Source organism: Panthera tigris, chromosome C1 (genome assembly GCF_018350195.1).
Source record: "Panthera tigris isolate Pti1 chromosome C1, P.tigris_Pti1_mat1.1, whole genome shotgun sequence".
Lineage (NCBI taxonomy): Eukaryota > Metazoa > Chordata > Mammalia > Carnivora > Felidae > Panthera > Panthera tigris.
The window spans coordinates 119,267,839-119,273,503 of record NC_056667.1 but is presented as its reverse complement, the minus strand read 5'-3'; positions in this window follow the sequence as shown (position 1 = coordinate 119,273,503).

Here is a 5,665-nt window from a genome sequence, read left to right as displayed (position 1 = left end):
TCCTTCCTTCCTTCCTTCCCTCCCTCATTTCCTTCCTTCCTTCCTTCCTTCCTTCCTTCCTTCCTTCCTTCACTCCCTCCCTCCTTCCCTTCCTCCATGCAGGTTAAGGAGCCACACCAGGCACTGAGTAATGCCAGGAGGAAGAGCAGGGTGAGGCCCCACCATATCCTCAAGGACCCAGTCCACTAGTAGAGAGACAGAAATGTCTCTCTCCTTCCTTCCTTCCTTCCTTCCTTCCTTCCTTCCTTCCTTCCTTCCTTCCTGTGTCTCTGTCCCAGGACTGGCTTCCAGAGGGCCGGCACCGGCACCAGCAGAGTCTGGGGGTGTGGCAGAGGCAGAGATCAGAACAGCTTCTCAAGGGAGGTAACACTTTGGTTTGAGACTTAATGAACAACTAGAAAAAAAGCCCGATACAATGATATTAAAAAATCACCAGGAAGAACACAAGGGCAATAATATCAAAGAATGAATGCTTTTTAATAACAGCAACACAGAAACAAAATCATGGGAGAGAAATGAAAGTAGTAAAGAGAAATGGAAGGATCCGCTGACAAAAGATGACAGAAATGTTTTCCCTATGTTTTCTTTAAAAACAAAAACTGACAAGCCAAAATGGAAGGAACTATCATTTGGGCAACGTTGGGTGCTTCCTGATCAATTCTCTGCTCATGTGTTTGGTATGTCGGTGTTTTTTCTTTAGCCTCTAAGCCTCTGCTCACCCTCTTCCTAATGGGTAGTCCCTCCTCCTCTTCCCCCCACCTCTGTCAGTAAACCTCCTGCCTCTTAATGTCCAGGTCAAAGTCTGCCTCCTTTGGGGCGTCAGGGTGGCTCAGTCGGTTAAGTTTCCGACTTCAGCTCAGGTCATGATCTCGCGGTCCGTGAGTTCAAGCCCCACGTCAGGCTCTGTGTTGACAGCTCTGAGCCTGGAGCCTGCTTTGGATTCTGTGTCTCCCTCTCTCTCTGCCCCTCCCTTGCTCATGCTCTGTCTCTGTCTCAAAAATAAATAAAACATTAAAAAAAAAAAAAAAAGTCTGCCTCCTTCAAGAGGCCTTTTCTGCTTCTCCTCACCGGAGGTGAGTTCTCTCTCCCAGCAAGACCAGAAAACTTTGTTTATACTTCTGATCAGCTGCTGGCACATGTTGCTGTATTCTGGTTATCAGATAGATTTTGTTGTCTGGGGGATGAAAGGGATCCAGGATCAGGACAGCATCTGGCCTGCATTTGTGACACCATGTCTTTCTCTCAGTAATCAGGGCTGGGCTTCCCTGGACGGGATTACGGCCAGCATGCGGATGGGAGGGTCCAAACATCATGGTCTTCTGTGTCACACACGACTCCAGAGGAATCAAAGAGAGAAATTTCTAAATCTATTCATAAACTTTAATAGCAGCGAGAGAGGGCAGGAAAGCAACTTAAGATGACAGAATAAATTAAGGACATTGAGGGAGGCAGGATCGACGTGTCCTCTCCCATAAAAGAAAACTGTTTTCAACAAGACGTGATGGAATAAATGCAAAGAGAGGAATGACAGCGCAAAAGGTATGTGACAACGGCACTGATGAAAATCGGCTCCCCAATTACATTGCAATTGATCGATATTCCTAGGGTCAGTACCCGGATTCCTGTATAAAGTAGTTAAAATGGGGCGAACAGATCCACACAGGGATGTATAGAAAATATATCACCATGTGGGAGAATGCAGGATGCTTAGCCATTGAAGAAAGGAAAATTAAAACAAAATACATGATCATACACCAATTAAACAGTTTTCTTCTAGTGACAGAAAAATTGGTTTTGGCAAGGTTGTCAATCTCTCTCTCTTGTTTCTCCAAAGCTGAGGCCGAGAGAACAATAAATCCATTAAATCTCTCTAAGGTACGATTTGGAAATATGTAAAAAGAACAATCATACTGTTCCTACCTTTTGCCTCAGTTATTAAATTTGGAAGAACAATGTATCAAGGAAAATTCCCCAAGGGGCAAAATGATTTTGCTCGTTGTAATTTAAAAATCAGCAAGCAAAGTGCCTGTGGGGAACCGGGTACCGTGCAAGGTCCGGGACTTGACCTTACTTGCAAGCAACAAGCTACTGTGTAACTGTTCACAGATGTTGTCAGAAGACAGACACAGTGGGTCAGAGACAAAGGACTTTATTCCTCTGGGCAAAAGCTGCGGCCTGACCTCCGTGTTCATTTGTGCTGGTTCCCCACACTCCCCAAATCCCACGGGGGTTATAGAAAGAGCCTGTGATGACACCCGGACGGGCAGGTGACTGTGTTACAGGAGAGGAACCCTGGGCTTGGGGGATCCCCTTTGCCCAGGGGGAGAGGTCACCTCATCTGTTACGGCCCCTTGCTGCAAACACAACTCTCTCAAGTGGCCTGGTCAGTGACGCAGGGCCCTGTCCTGGGCGCGTCCTACCGGAACAGGGGGTGGTGGGGGGTGGGGGGGGGGGCGCTCAGGGCCCTTGGATCACCTGTCCCAACAACGCCTCCTTCATTCGTTCAAGACATCCTTTCAAATGCATCCAATCACCTTCTACGTGCGTGCGCAGAACCAGAAGTTAAGATACAGCAGTGAGAAGCTGCCCTGCCTTGGAGGAACTTAACATTTTTCTGGGAAAGGCAGGTAACAAAAAGCGCCGAAATACACAACATGATGTCAATTCATGAAGTGCTGTGAGGACAAAGCAGAACAGTGAGCTAGAGAATGCTTTATATTTTTATTTAGCTTTCCGTAAATTAGATTTATTCACTGCCAAGAAAAGGCCTCTGCTATTAACAACGCAACATGTGAAGGCACTTAGTTTATTTTTTGTATCTTTCTTCAAAAGGTAAAATTAGGATATCTAGAATCTCTTTTTTAAATTATAAGGCTCTTTCCTGCCTGAAGTGATATTTTGATTCTTTGTGGCTCATTTCTTTCTCCTTTTGTTTATTTTCTTAATCAGAAAGGGTGTTCCTGTGTGTCGTTAAAGCTTTACATTCCTTACACATATTTCTTTTTTTTTTAAGTTTCTTTTTTTATTATTATTTTAGAGAGAGAGAGAGAAAAGGTGTGTGAGAGAGGGAGAGAGAGAGAATCCTACGCAGGCTCTGTGCCCAGCTCAGAGCCTGAGGCGGGGCTCGATCTCACAACCCTGGGGTCATGACCCGAGCAGAAATCAACCGACTGAGCCACCCAGGTGCCCCTCAAACATATTTCTTCTCAGGGCTTTGGTGGGTGTGCTGTTCCCGCTCCCTGGGATGCTCTTCCCTTAGGCGAGGCTCGTTCACTCACTCCATCCTGGTCTCTGCACCCATGTCACTCTCTGGCCTCCCCTGACCATCAGGTCTACAGTCTGTCCCTCTCTCGAAAGGCGTTCCCTCTGCTTGAAACCAAAGTGAGAAAGTAACTTTGAAATATGTTTGGGGGGCACCTTTTCTAACACAGACTTTTTATATAAAACAATATTTAGGGGCGCCTGGGTGGCTCGTTCGGTGGAGCGTCAGACTCCTGATTTCGGCTCAGGTCATGATCTCGCGGTGACGGGATCGAGCCCAGAGTCTGGCTCTGCCCTGGTGCTGAGCGTGGAGGCTGCTTAAGATTCTCTCTCCCTCTGCCCCTGCCCGTCTCGTGCTTATGCGTTCTTTCTCTAAAACAAAAACAAAAATTTCATAAAAGAGTTAAAGGAAAATAATCAGACTGGACCCCAGTCCCGTGTACGGAGGGCAGCCTGGCGTCACAGACACGGGGGCGGGAGGGGCACGGAGTCAGAAGAGCTGAGTCCCAGCTGGGAGGCAGCAGGTTAAGACCACAGACCTCTCTGTTCTCCATCTGCAGATGGGAATGAGGCCTAAAGGGGTGCGGGTAGGATCAAGTGAGATAAACTGTGTGGACGAGTTTTCTTGTTGCAAATATTCAAGGGATCACAACTGTAAAAACACGGAACCACAGCAAAAGATCACAAGAGAAGGGAATGGAAGGTTAAACTCAGAGTGAAATAGTAGCAACAGTGACTCTGTATTGAACCCTGACTCAAGCCAGTGCTACCAGCTTCCTCTAACTGTAGTTCTATTATTATTATTGTTATTATTTTTTTATTTATTATTATTATTATTATTTGAAAAGTTTTTAAAGTTTATTAATCTGGAGAGAAAGGGAGGGAGAGAGAGAGGCAGAGAGAAAAAGAGAGAGAGCGAGGGAGGGACAGAGAGAGGGAGAGAGACTCTCAAGCAGGCTCCTCACTGTCAGTGTGGAGTCCGAACTGGGGACTCAAGAACCCCGAGACTGTGACCTGAGCGGAAACCCGGCTGAGCCACCCAGGCGCCCCTACCTGTAGTCCTTTAATACTCGCCCGACAGGCATAATTCGCCTTGGTTTGGAAATGAAGAAACAGAGCCTAAGTTGCTCAAAGTCTCTCAAGTAATAAACGGCACAGTATAAAAAGCACAGCTACGAAGAGAATATCTAGCAACATGAAGAGCGTTAAGCGAACTCTGCCAAATAAGAAATTGATTTTAGGTTTAATAAAACATGCATGCGGGTAGGCGCAAAGCTAAGAGAATAACAGCAAGTCAAGCATCTGACTGCTGCAGTACGGATGCTTTTACATTTTTGATAGTCTTTGCTCTGGTTACACTCTTGTCCAATAGAAGGGGGAGACTATCGTGAAAGTATTTCAAAGGCCCGTCCCCGTTTTCTGCTCATCATGGGCACTGTCCCAAAACCGCCCAGCATCCAGCTTTTTCCATGGCCACATGCAAACCCTGCTCCTTGTCATTTACACCTGCATATCTGTCCCCTTGACCCCAGACTTTCACGCCCTTGCCAGGTCCAACCTTCCATTCATCTTGTCCAATATCCACACCCCTTCCCTGCGCTTCAGTAAGTGCAAAGCCTTGTCTCTGACCCCAGCATCCTCTGTCTCTGCGGTCACTGAGCAGCCCATTTCTGATCATTTTATCGATCACTTGACACTTATGCCTGTATTAAAAAAAAATTTTTTTATGTTTATTTTTGAGAGAGGGAGAGAGAGAGAGAGAGAATGAGCAGGGAGAGACAGAGACATAGAATCCAAAGCAGGCTCCAGGCTCTGAGCTGTCAACACAGAGCCTGACGTGGGGCTTGAACTCACAAACCACCAGATCATGGCCCAGGCCGAAGTCGGACACCCAACCGACTGAGCCACCTAGGCGCCCCTGCCTGTAAGTGTTTTTGACTTCCTTGCCTGTTGCTTTTTATGCCCTAGGAGTGTGCTATCAAGTCTGAGTGTGTAAGCAAGAACCGCCAGGCAGGGTATGCAGACAGCAGAGAGCATCTACAAAGCGAATGGATGAAGCGAAGGGAGAGCAGAGGAAAAGGACGTTCTTGGGACATCCTCCCTGCCAGGTCCGGATCCCCAAAGATTGCCCCAGGTGCCAGGAGTGGACCGCTCATGGGAAGAAACCCCTTCCACCTGCTACGGTCTCAGGGGACTTTTCCAGAAAGTCTCTCTCTGGGAGCTGACTCAGTGCCGTGCCCACTCTGGCTGTTCTGAGCACCCTGCTTAGCCTGAGGCTGTTCCTCAGGTGTCAGTAAGAAGCTGGCGGGTGACTGTCCCTCTGCGGCGGTGAAAAGAAAAGGGGCCGTTTGGGCTCTGTGTTCCTGTTTTGATTCCCGGGCACAGAAGTAGTGCCCGCACTGGG